The following is a 14,355-nucleotide window of genomic DNA, read 5'->3' as shown; positions in this document are numbered from 1 at the left end:
CTGCATTTCCCATCCTAAATTATTAATCATTCAATGACATGCTACTTGCTAACTTTAGTCCAGTGGCTTATCCAAAGCTTCAACCTCCTGGGTGTTAATCTATCAGTGGGAACAGTTCCAACCATAATTTTCTCAGTCTTGATCATGACTCACTCATATGGCCCAGTGAAACAAATTGAAATGTTCTTATACCATTGATCTGACTTCTGGGCCTTTGTAAATCTTACTTCTCTAATTAGCCTCTAAAAGGAAATTGCAATATATAGATTCATGGAAAAGTGTAAGAACAAGAGAAATGTTTTTAATAGTTTCAGGGAGAATTTGTAACTGCCAGTGTGTTGGAGTTCAACTTAAACTGTGATTGTCTCTGTTAAAATAAATATCTCAGAAAATATACTCCATGATTTGATCCTATGCACAAGAATAAAATGAAAAAAAGGAAATGAAAAAAAAATCATTTCATTTTTATGTTGAAACGTTGAACATTTCAATGCTCCAGTCTCATATATCTACAATTATACTATGTGTTCTAACCTGGGCTCATTTATCCAAATTCAACAGATTTTCAAATTGTCTCAGTTATCTAGAAACTATATTTTGCTGAATATTTTTTTACCAAACAATGTGTATTTTAAGTGATGATAATCCTATATATGACAGTCAAGTAGCTTTTCCCTCATGTTCTTGAAAAGTAGTAAATTACTTTTAAAATGTTTTATAAAGTCAATATTTTAAACTATATATGGATATATATATATATATCAATGAATGAAAGTTAATTTAGCTTTAATTATCCCCCAGAATTCAAATTACATTCAGATATTTATTTTTTTAATTCATAAAAACAAAATATCTATGGGTGTGACAATAATAATCTCTTTAGGGACGGGGTTCACATAGCACTCTTTGCCTTTGAACCAGCTCTGTATACTTACATGGCTCTGAACTCACAGAGAGATACACTGCAAGCTGAGTGCAGGAATTAAGGGCATATACAGATGATGTAGTACAATTTTACTTAACATTTTTGGAGCATAGCATTTGGTTGGCCCTGTTTATCATATATTTCATGGATAAGCCCCTATTCCAATGAAAATGTATACTACTCAAGAGAATTCCATTTACGTTCATTTTTGCTGCTATTTTTCTGTTTTGTTGCTCTGTTTATACAGTGGCTAACATGGGAAGCAGTACCTCCTCTGAGAAGGAAATTGCTCCATTCTAGAGCTGCAAGAAATGTATGAAGTAGTGAGCAGAAGAGATGAAGTAGTCATTCTGTTAGAGAACTAAATGTGTTGGAGAGAAAGAAGCAAGACAGGAATAAGATCACAATTAGTGGAGAAAAGGGAATTACAAACTGTATATTAAACTCTACATGTAGAAAATATTTTCTGAAAGAAAAGGCTTAAAATTAATACTAAGCAGAAAAGCGTAGGGCATAAGATTATTTTTGTAGGGAAGGTTTTAGGCAAACGATAAAACATGCATGAGGTGCCTCAGATACAAAATGTTTGTAATGTTCAAGGATCATGAAGAAGATCAAGTATGCAACTGGGCAGAAAGTGAGAGAAAGAAATAGATAAGGAAAAAATATTGTCATGACTGTACTAGTGGCGTTGACTGTGTGGTGGTGTCCTTTGACAAACTAAAAATCAAACACGATGGAAATATTTGGTTATCCTTAGGTATACATTTCCAGAACAGAATGTCATCATTTGTAGATTTTTATGTCTTGGTGAAATATCACATTAATCCAGCAACTTATGTTGACTTTGAAGTAGTCTTTTCTATTCAGACACTAATTGCACAGAATCATAACTGATTGCAAGAGTTAGGGGGTTGCTCAATGGCTCTCTCTTTTAAAATACTGAACTTTAATCCCCACGATACTTATAAAAGAAGAACAATTTGGTTCTTTGACTTGTAAAAGTAAAAGCTCATATCCTTTGATTTAGTGACAAGTGGGGTAACGAGTGGCTCATCACATTTGATCTGCTGAGCGATAAAGAGGGGAACTTCAATGCGAACATCACACAGACCTCTTGCCATGCAAGCTTTTGTTCCATGTGGCTGCCGCTTTGAGCTCTTAAAAGCATTTCCTTCACGTTACTCTCTGAAGTTGGTTGCTTTACTGAAAAGGGTTCCTCGTTGTCCAGGAATTTCACAACTGCTGTAAATTAGGTGACAGCTTAACGGTGGCTTTCTTTGAAAACATGATCTTGCTTTTATTTTTCTAATCTTGAATATCCAGAATCTAAAAATAACACCAGTGTACTCTGACACATCGCAAAATAGAAAAGATTGAAATGTCCAGCGTGAAATCAGCAAGTCTATTTTAAGTATATGTACTTATGATTTATACATATGAACACATGCATAAAAATTAACTACAAAATATCATCCTGAGTGAGGTAACCCAAACACAAAGAAACACACATGGTATGCACTAACTGATAAGTTAGCCCAAAAGCTCGAATTACGCAAGATATAATCCACAGACAACATGAAGCTCAAGAAGCAGGACCAAAGAGCAGATGCTTCAGTCCTTATTAAAAGGGGAACAAAAATACTCACTCATAGGAGGGGATATGGATACAAAGTTCGGAGCAGAGACTGAAGGAATGGCCATTCAGAGCCTGCCCCACCTGGGGATCTACCCACATACATACAGCTACCAAACCCAGACAATATTGCTCATGACAAGAATTGCTTGCACACAGAAAACTGATATAGTGATCTCCGGAAAGGCTTAGTCAGAGCTAGACAAATACAGAGGCAAATGCTAGCAGCAAAACATGGAACGGGGAACTGGGTCTCCATTGGAGGAATTGGAGAAAGGATTGAATGAGCAGAAGGATTGTAATGCATAAGAACAACAATGCCAAACAACCGTAGCTCCCAGGGACTAAAGCACTACCCAAAGACTAACATGGACAGACCCATGGCTCCAGCTGCATATGTAGCAAAGAAAGGCCTTGTTGGGTACCAATGGAAGAAGAAGCCCTTGTTCCTGCTAAGGCTGGACCGCCCCCAGTTTAGAGGAATATCAGGGTGGAGGAGGCGGGAACAGGAGTGTTTGGGGAAGGGAAACATCCTTATAAAAGAAAGGGAGGGGGATGGGGTAGGTGGCTTATGGACAGGGAAACTAGTAAAAGGAATAACTTTAGGAATGTAAATAAAAAATATCCCATTAAAAAAATTCACTACTAAATATTTTATATTTTACCTTTATTGTTTTACTTTATGTTGATGCTTACTATGTTCTCATGTCCTTATTTTCTACTTTCTTTTTTTTTTTTATTAACTTGAGTATTTCTTATATACATTTCGAGTGTTAATCCCTTTCCCGGTTTCCGGGCAAACATCCCCCTCCCCCCTCCCCTTCCTTATGGGTGTTCCCCTCCCAACCCTCCCCCCATTGCCGCCCTCCCCCCATAGACTAGTTCACTGGGGGCTCAGTCTTAGCAGGACCCAGGGCTTCCCCTACCACTGGTGCTCTTACTAGGATATTCATTGCTACCTATGGGGTCAGAGTCCAGGGTCAGTCCATGTATAGTCTTTAGGTAGTGGCTTAGTCCCTGGAAGCTCTGGTTGCTTGGCATTGTTGTACTTTTGGGGTCTCGAGCCCCTTCAAGCTCTTCCAGTTCTTTCTCTGATTCCTTCAATAGGGGACCTATTCTCAGTTCAGTGGTTTGCTGCTGGCATTCGCCTCTGTATTTGCTGTATTCTGGCTGTGTCTCTCAGGAGCGATCTACATCCGGCTCCTGTCGGTCTGCACTTCTTTGCTTCATCCATCTTGTCTAATTGGGTGGCTGTATATGTATGGGCCACATGTGGGGCAGGCACTGAATGGGTGTTCCTTCAGTCTCTGTTTTAATCTTTGCCTCTCCCTTCCCTGCCAAGGGTATTCTTTTTCCTCATTTAAAGAAGGAGTGAAGCATTCACATTTTGATCATCCGTCTTGAGTTTCGTTTGTTCTAGGGATCTAGGGTAATTCAAGCATTTGGGCTAATAGCCACTTATCAATGAGTGCATACCATGTATGTCTTTCTGTGATTGGGTTAGCTCACTCAGGATGATATTTTCCAGTTCCAACCATATGCCTACGAATTTCATAAACTCGTTGTTTTTGATAGCTGAGTAATATTCCATTGTGTAGATGTACCACATTTTCTGTATCCATTCCTCTGTTGAAGGGCATCTGGGTTCTTTCCAGCTTCTGGCTATTATAAATAAGGCTGCGATGAACATAGTGGAGCACGTGTCTCTTTTATATGTTGAGGCATCTTTTGGGTATATGCCCAAGAGAGGTATAGCTGGATCCTCAGGCAGTTCAATGTCCAATTTTCTGAGGAACCTCCAGACTGATTTCCAGAATGGTTTTACCAGTCTGCAATTCCACCAACAATGGAGGAGTGTTCCTCTTTCTCCACATCCTCGCCAGCATCTGCTGTCACCTGAGTTTTTGATCTTAGCCAATCGCACTGGTGTGAGGTGAAATCTCAGGGTTGTTTTGATTTGCATTTCCCTTATGACTAAAGATGTTGAACATTTCTTTAGGTGTTTCTCAGCCATTCGGCATTCCTCAGCTGTGAATTCTTTGTTTAGCTCTGAACCCCATTTTTTAATAGGGTTATTTGTTTCCCTGTGGTCTAACTTCTTGAGTTCTTTGTATATTTTGGATATAAGGCCTCTATCTGTTGTAGGATTGGTAAAGATCTTTTCCCAATCTGTTGGTTGCCGTTTTGTCCTAACCACAGTGTCCTTTGCCTTCAGAAGCTTTGCAGTTTTATGAGATCCCATTTGTCGATTCTTGATCTTAGAGCATAAGCCATTGGTGTTTTGTTCAGGAAATTTTTTCCAGTGCCCATGTGTTCCAGATGCTTCCCTAGTTTTTCTTCTATTAGTTTGAGTGTGTCTGGTTTGATGTGGAGGTCCTTGATCCACTTGGACTTAAACTTTGTACAGGGTGATAAGCATGGATCGATCTGCATTCTTCTACATGTTGCCCTCCAGTTGAACCAGCACCATTTGCTGAAAATGCTATCTTTTTTCCATTGGATGGTTTTGGCTCCTTTGTCAAAAATCAAGTGACCATAGGTGTGTGGGTTCATTTCTGGGTCTTCAATTCTATTCCATTGGTCTATCTGTCTGTCTCTGTACCAATACCATGCAGTTTTTATCACTATTGCTTTGTAATACTGCTTGAGTTCAGGGATAGTGATTCCCCCTGATGTCCTTTTATTGTTGAGGATAGCTTTAGCTATCCTGGGTTTTTTGTTATTCCAGATGAATTTGCAAATTGTTCTGTCTAAGTCTTTGAAGAATTGGATTGGTATTTTGATGGGGATTGCATTGAATCTGTAGATTGCTTTTGGTAAAATGGCCATTTTTACTATATTAATCCTGCCAATCCATGAGCATGGGAGATCTTTCCATCTTCTGAGGTCTTCTTCAATTTCTTTCCTCAGTGTCTTGAAGTTCTTATTGTACAGATCTTTTACTTGCTTGGTTAAAGTCACACCGAGGTACTTTATATTATTTGGGTCTATTATGAAGGGTGTCGTTTCCCTAATTTCTTTCTCGGCTTGTTTCTCTTTTGTATAGAGGAAAGCAACTGATTTATTTGAGTTAATTTTATACCCAGCCACTTTGCTGAAGTTGTTTATCAGCTTTAGTAGTTCTCTGGTGGAACTTTTGGGATCACTTAAATATACTATCATGTCATCTGCAAATAGTGATATTTTGACCTCTTCTTTTCCGATCTGTATCCCTTTGATCTCCTTTTGTTGTCTGATTGCTCTGGCTAGAACTTCAAGAACTATATTGAATAAGTAGGGAGAGAGTGGGCAGCATTGTCTAGTCCCTGATTTTAGTGGGATTGCTTCAAGTTTCTCTCCATTTAGTTTAATGTTAGCAACTGGTTTGCTGTATATGGCTTTTACTATGTTTAGGTATGGGCCTTGAGTTCCTATTCTTTCCAGGCCTTTTATTATGAAGGGGTGTTGAATTTTGTCAAATGCTTTCTCAGCATCTAATGAAATGATCATGTGGTTCTGTTCTTTCAGTTTGTTTATATAATGGATCATGTTGATGGTTTTCCGTATATTAAACCATCCCTGCATGCCTGGGATGAAGCCTACTTGATCATGGTGGATGATTGTTTTGATGTGCTCTTGAATTCGGTTTGCCAGAACTTTATTGAGTATTTTTGCGTCGATATTCATAAGGGAAATTGGTCTGAAGTTCTCTTTCTTTGTTGTGTCTTTGTGTGGTTTAGGTATAAGAGTAATTGTGGCTTCGTAGAAGGAATTCGGTAGGGCTCCATCTGTTTCAATTTTGTGGAATAGTTTGGATAATATTGGTATGAGGTCTTCTATGAAGGTTTGATAGAATTCTGCACTAAACCCGTCTGGACCTGGACTCTTTTTGGTTGGGAGACCTTTAATGACTGCTTCTATTTCCTTAGGAGTTATGGGGTTGTTTAACTGGTTTATCTGTTCCTGATTTAACTTCGACACCTGGTATCTGTCTAGGAAATTGTCCATTTCCTGAAGATTTTCACGTTTTGTTGAATATAGGTTTTTATAGTAAGATCTGATGATTTTTTGAATTTCCTCTGAATCTGTAGTTATGTCTCCCTTTTCATTTCTGATTTTGTTAATTTGGACGCACTCTCTGTGTCCTCTCGTTAGTCTGGCTAAGGGTTTATCTATCTTGTTGATTTTCTCAAAGAACCAACTTTTGGTTCTGTTGATTCTTTCTATGGTCCTTTTTGTTTCTACTTGGTTGATTTCCGCTCTGATTTTGATTATTTCCTGCTTTCTGCTCCTCCTGGGTGTATTTGCTTCTTTTTGTTCTAGAGCTTTTAGGTGTGCTGTCAAGCTGCTGACATATGCTCTTTCCTGTTTCTTTCTGCAGGCACTCAGCGCTATGAGTTTTCGTCTTAGCACAGCTTTCATTGTGTCCCATAAGTTTGGGTATGTTGTATCTTCATTTTCATTAAATTCTAAAAAGTTTTTAATTTCTTTATTTTTTCCTTGACCAGGTTATCATTGAGTAGAGCATTGTTCAATTTCCACGTATATGTGGGCATTCTTCCCTTATTGTTATTGAAGACCAGTTTTAGGCTGTGGTGGTCCGATAGCACGCATGGGATTATTTCTATTTTTTTGTACCTGTTGAGGCCCGTTTTTTGACCAATTATATGGTCAATTTTGGAGAAAGTACCATGAGGAGCTGAGAAGATGGTATATCCTTTTGCTTTAGGATAGAATGTTCTATAAATATCCGTTAAGTCCATTTGGCTCATGACTTCTCTTAGTCTGTCGACATCACTGTTTAATTTTTGTTTCCATGGTCTGTCCATTGATGAGAGTGGGGTGTTGAAATCTCCCACTATTATTGTGTGAGGTGCAATGTGTGTTTTGAGCTTTAGTAAGGTTTCTTTTATGTATGTAGGTGCCCTTGTATTTGGGGCATAGATATTTAGGATTGAGAGTTCATCTTGGTGGATTTTTCCATTGATGAATATGAAGTGTCCTTCCTTATCTTTTTTGATGACTTTCAGTTGGAAATTGATTTTATTTGATATTAGAATGGCTACTCCAGCTTGCTTCTTCTGACCATTTGCTTGGAAAGTTGTTTTCCAGCCTTTCACTCTGAAGTAGTGTCTGTCTTTGTCTCTGAGGTGTGTTTCCTGTAGGCAGCAGAATGCAGGGTCCTCGTTGCGTATCCAGTTTGTTAATCTATGTCTTTTTATTGGAGAGTTGAGGCCATTGATATTGAGAGATATTAAGGAATAGTGATTATTGCTTCCTGTTATATTCATATTTGGATGTGAGGTTATGTTTGTGTGCTTTCATTCTCTTGGTTTTGTTGCCAAGACGATTAGTTTCTTGCTTCTTCTAGGGTATAGCTTTCCTCCTTATGTTGGGGTTTACCATTTATTATCCTTTGTAGTGCTGGATTTGTAGAAAGATATTGTGTAAATTTGCTTTTGTCATGGAATATCTTGGTTTCTCCATCAATGTTAATTGAGAGTTTTGCTGGATACAGTAACCTGGGCTGGCATTTGTGTTCTCTTATGGTCTGTATGACATCAGTCCAGGATCTTCTGGCCTTCATAGTTTCTGGCGAGAAGTCTGGTGTGATTCTGATAGGTCTGCCTTTATATGTTACTTCACCTTTTTCCCTTACTGATTTTAATATTCTTTCTTTATTTTGTGCGTTTGGTGTTTTGACAATTATGTGACGGGAGGTGTTTCTTTTCTGGTCCAATCTATTTGGAGTTCTGTAGGCTTCTTGTATGCCTATGGGTATCTCTTTTTTTAGGTTAGGGAAGTTTTCTTCTATGATTTTGTTGAAGATATTTACTGGTCCTTTGAGCTGGGAGTCTTCACTCTCTTCTATACCTATTATCCTTAGGTTTTTCTTCTCATTGAGTTCTGGATTTCCTGTATGTTTTGGACCAGTAGCTTTTTCCGCTTTACATTATCTTTGACAGTTGAGTGAATGATTTCTATGGAATTTTCTGCTCCTGAGATTCTCTCTTCCATCTCTTGTATTCTGTTGGTGAAGCTTGTATCTACAGTTCCTTGTCTCTTCTTTTGGTTTTCTATATCCAGGGTTGTTTCCATGTGTTCTTTCTTGATTGCTTCTATTTCCATTTTTAATTCCTTCAACTGTTTGATTGTGTTTTCCTGGAATTCTTTCAGGGATTTTTGTGTCTCCTCTCTATGGGCTTTTATTTGTTTATTTATGTTTTCCTGGAATTCTTTCAGGGATTTTTGTGTCTCCTCTCTATGGGCTTCTACTTGTTTATTTATGTTTTCCTGGAATTCTTTCAGGCATTTTTGCGATTCCTCTCTGTAGGCTTCTACTTGTTCTCTAAGGGAGTTCTTCACTTCTTTCTTGAAGTCCTCCAGCATCATGATCAAAAATGATTTTGAAACTAGATCTTGCTTTTCTGGTGTGTTTGAATATTCCATGTTTGTTTTGATGGGAGAATTGGGCTCCGATGGTGCCATGTAGTCTTGGTTTCTGTTGCTTGGGTTCCTGCGCTTGCCTCTCACCATCAGATTATCTCTAGTGTTACTTTGTTCTGCTCTTTCTGACAGTGGCTAGACTGTCCTATAAGCCTGTGTTTCAGGAGTGCTGTAGACCTGTTTTCCTCTCTTTCAGTCAGTTATGGGGACAGAGTGTTCTGCTTTCGGGCGTGTAGTTTTTCCTCTCTACAGGTCTTCAGCTGTTCCTGTGGGCCTGTGTCTTGAGTTCACCAGGCAGCTTACTTGCAGCAGAAAATTTGGTCTTACCTGTGGTCCCGAGGCTCAAGTTTGTTCGTGGGGTGCTGCCCACGGGCTCTCTGCAGCGGCAGCAACCAGGAAGACCTGTGCCGCCCCTTCAGGGAGCTTCAGTGCACCAGGGTTCCAGATGGTCTTTGGCTTTTTCCTCTGGCGTCTGAGATGTGTGTGCAGAGAGCAGTCTCTTCTGGTTTCCCAGGCTTGTCTGCCTCTCTGAAGGTTCAGCTCTCCCTCCCACGGGATTTGGGTGCAGAGAACTGTTTATCTGGTCTGTTTCCTTCAGGTTCCTGCGGTGTCTCAGGCAGGGGTCCTGCCGCTCCTGGGCCCTCCCCCACGGGAGCCCAGAGGCCTTATACAGTTTCCTCTTGGGCCAGGGATGTGGGCAGGGGTGAGCAGTGTTGGTGGTCTCTTCCGCTCTGCAGCCTCAGGAGTGCCCACCTGACCAGGCGGTTGGGTCTCTCTCTCACCGGGTCTGGGAGCAGAGAGCTGCTGCCCATTTTCTACTTTCTATATTGTTGTGTGTGAGCTGAGTAATTCTTACTTACAGTACTTATTTATATATTTTTATGAGTGGTAAATTTTGGGGTAAACTGTTCAGGACTGACATACTATTTCTTCACAAGTAGACAGATTTTACCTGCCTTTCCATCTCTTCAGTTTCTTCTAACTATGGAATATTTTCCTTCACTATGATCTTCTGAATTCTGAGGATTCCGTTGAGAATCATGTGAAAATTTTAATTTTAGCTGTTTTTATTTTCACAAATTTTGTTTCCTCCTGATGAATGCTTTGGATGCTCTCTAGTGTTATTATCTCTGTGAATTTCTTCATTCACATATGTGATTAAAGAGCACTTATGTTCTATCTGACAACCTTAGGACACTATAAAATAATGCAGATAGTATGTAAAACGGTCAATAACATGGTACTTGAAAGCTCAAGCATTTTTTGAGAAATATATTAGGAACATATATTCTATCCTATATTCTAAGGTTTTATATTTTAGGAAGTTAACTTTTAAAATAGTTCAATAAAAGATGTTAAAAGATACTTGTAAAAATAATATCCTTTAAATCATTTTATTAGTTGTATCTCCTTGTCAGACGTTCTCTCAATTAAATACTTCATTTTTGTATAAATGAACACCTTTTTTCTTTCTATTATTCTTTTCTCATACATCACAACCTGATCCCAGGTTTTCCGCCCTCCTCTCCTTCCGGTTCCTCCCTGTACTCACCCTCTCCTCCAAATCCACTCCTCAAAAACCAAAAATAACAAATAAAAACAAGAGCTGGCCTTCCAGGAATAGACACATAAGAGCATGGAAGAACAAGTTATAATAAGACAAGACACAAACACCACTATCAAGGATGGACTAAGCAGTAGGAGTAAAAGGTCCCAACTACAGGCAAAAGAGTCAGAGATACCACTCACTGCCAGTGCCACAAGAATACCAAGCTATACACACATAAGGTATATGCAGAGACCATCCCTCATACCCATTAAAGGTCCTTCTTTGTCACTTCAGTCTATGGGAGCCCCTGTGATTCCTGCCTAGTTAAAACTGAGAGTCATGACCTCTCAATATACCATACCAAGAACACTTAGAATCCTCCCCTGTGTTTTCAGCGTTCCCCTGTCTCTGCCTTGTGTTCGGCTTTGTGTCTCTGCATCTACTCCCTACCTTTGCTGGATGTCCCTCTGTCTGAAGACCACTGTAGCACAGACCTATCTACATATATATATATATAGAATATCATTGGGAAGAGATAAACACTTTGTACGAAGAGAGAAAACTTGATGTATTTTTCCTTTTATAATATATATATATAATGCTATTCACTACAGCCTTTTAGAAATATTTTTGAAAGATTGCTTGAACATTTTTATAGGTAAAATGAAAGTTTAAACCATGAATATACTTTAAGGAGCAAACAAAAAATTTACAAAATTTCCTAGCACATTCTTTTTTACTATTACCCCCAAGGACAAGTGTAATTTTTTGTCTATCCTTGAATGTGCAGTGCACAATGTTTGACATTAGGATACCAGGAGAAACGGGGCATGATACCTTGAAAAGTGTAGACTTTTTAAAAGAAAATAAGTAAGAGTACAGATAAAGAAAAAGAGGGAAGGAAAAACGTAGAGGTGGAGATCAGAGCAGAAGAAAAGGACAAGTAGGAGGAACAACATATCAAAGGCTGTTTAATGAAATCACAATATCAACGTTCTGAAATCAGCTGCATAACTCTTATTCAACAGTACATGTGGCATGATTATAAAATTTGAGGTGTCACAGACACCAGAATTTCAACATTATTGCCACTATTTCTTCTGATATATTTTTACATATGGAGCATTCAAAGAGGACTAGGATTTATCCAGACATATTTGAGTTTTGTGGACGTTTAAATGTATGCATTTATTTTTAATTAAATATACTTATTTATGCCAAATGAATTTGTCAAGATAAAAGATTAAACATATGTATAAACTTAATTTTTTATATAATATTGTAGGGATCAAACACATGATTTCTATTTAACCAATTTTGTCTGTTAAATTCACAGAAGCTGATAGACATATCAAATGCAAGTAAAATTACACATTTCTAAAATTGTCATTTAATTGGAAATAACATTTGAGCCTTAGGGAATCCTGTTTGAACCAAAATAACATTCTGTCTCTGACCCACAAATGTTCAGTTCTGCCTCAGTTCAAAGAACCATCAGTATATCCTTCAACTTTTCCCCACAGACCAAGTCTAAAGCATCCTCTGAGATTCAGGTAAACTAGGAGCTGAAACCCTTTTAAGAAACCAAGAGCATGGTACATGCTAGAAGGCCATAATACAGTGACTTGGGGTCACTAGTGGTCTCTCAGAAATGAGGAACAAGGATACAGAGTGGACAAAACAAACCAAAGCTCCTCCGAGTCTCTGGGGTTTGTGTTGCTACAATTCGATTCCCTGTTACGGTGCTTATGGGGATAGAGCTGCTGATGTACACTGATGTACTCTCAAGCCAAGCTGTCTTCTGGAATCTCAGCAAAAGCCCCCTGTGATCCAGTAAATCTTGCATTCAGCCTAGTTTCAAAGCTAATATGACATCAACCTTGTAAAGGGTAAAGGTTGGCTGCCAGTAAGCACTACAGCTAGGATCCATTTAACCAGCACTGAAATAGCTCCATGTATACAGGAAATCTTGTAATAGTTCCCAAAGAAATCCAGGATGAACAGAGTGCACCATGACTTTCTTTTAAAAGCATTACCTTGGTAAGTCTTTGAAATAAATTCACCCATTCCTCTCCCATACACATGTATGTTAATGTGTGCGCACGTGCGTGTGTGTGTGTGTGTGTGTGTGTGTGTGTATGTGTGTGTGTGTGCGCGCGTGCGCGCACAAATTGTGGCTTACTGGCTTACTGGTACAGCACTTGCCTATCATGATAGGGCCACATGTGGGCACCACCACACTTATTTAAAAACAGGCTTCACTCTACTTTTACAAATAAATTGGCTTTTGTAAAAATAAAAAATATTCTCTAATCTTCTAATCTGATTTTTTTTTTTTTTTTTTTTTTTTTTTTTTTTGCTCTAGCATGCTGTCCTGGCAACTTGTGTGCCAATTTTATACCTGCTAGTGAAATAAGAAAGGAAGCAGTTTCAGTTGAGAAAGTGTCAGCCTAAGATCTGAAGGTTAGGTTACTTTCTTAATTTCTGAATCATGGATGAGGCCCCAGCCCATTATTCCTGGTACTATTCCTTTGCTGGTATTCCTGGGTTCTGTAAGAAAGCAGGCTGAGCAAGCCATAAGAAGCAACCCAGTAAGCCACACTCCTCCATGGCCTCTGCATCAGTTTTTTTCTGCCTCCAGGTGTTTGCCCTTAGTACAATGCTCTCTTCATTGCTTTTGGTGATGAACTATTACGTGAAATTGTCAGGGGAATGACAAGTTGCTTTTGGTCACAGTGCTTCATCACAACAATATTAACCCTTTCTTCAACATATGCCACAATAACTATGACTAAGAATGTCCAGTAAAATCTTCTTTGGTTTTTTATCTTTTGCTGCCTAGAGCATTTCTTCAACCTTTAATTTCAGTCATCCACTGTGTCTTATGACATGGAAAAAAGCACACATCTTTTGACATAATTTAAGATGAATGTCTTCTATACTGTGGCCTATACTATCCTTAACTTCATCATGAACCCCATGACCTCAATTTTATTGTGTGACTTTCAGTATTCTGGATTTCTGAGACTTCCACATGTTAGCTCTCCTCACACTATTCTTTCTCTCCTTTTTTGCTACTTTTCAAATCCTTTCAAAAAGTAAACCTCAAAGGCATCCAAACTGTATCATTATTGACCCACAAATCACTCTTTTGCTCAGTGTCGGTGTTCTGTGTCAGTATTGTTTTTGTTACTGCAAATTTTAGCAGATACAATCAATGCAAAGAGTAAAACTAGACTTAATTCTGCCTGTAATGAACTGTATAATAAAGTAAAAAGTATCTGAGTTGGATCCTCACTATCTCCTTTAAGAACTGGGAAATTTAGTGTGCTTAGAATCTAAGTGTTAGGGAGGGAGATAAAAGTTTCCTGGGGTTAGCTGGTTTGCTACCCTACTTGGCAAATTCTAAGTAATATGAGAATGTGTTTCAAAAAAGAAAACAAAACAAAACAATGTGGATGTCATTAAAGAAATGATGCCAAGAAAGATTTCTCTGTTTCCATGCATGCACACACAAGTGCAAATGTACAAGTACACACACACACACACACACACACACACACACACACACACACAGAGAGAGAGAGAGAGAGAGAGAGAGAGAGAGAGAAAGAGAGAGAGAGAGAATTATTTTAATCTACTGTTTCAAAACTCCTAGTCCATACCATTATGTGCTACTGCTTTTGGAACCATTTCATATTAGTAATTCCTGTTGTGTCGTATGGTAATATTTCTCACATTATGGAAGCAAGCAAAATAAAAAGAGGATAGAGGTAGAGATCTAGATATCTAGAGAGCTAGGGCTAAAGTTACCTGATA

This window comes from Rattus norvegicus, chromosome 15 (genome assembly GCF_036323735.1).
Source record: "Rattus norvegicus strain BN/NHsdMcwi chromosome 15, GRCr8, whole genome shotgun sequence".
Classification (NCBI taxonomy): Eukaryota; Metazoa; Chordata; class Mammalia; order Rodentia; family Muridae; genus Rattus; species Rattus norvegicus.
Note: the sequence above shows the minus strand (reverse complement) of the source record.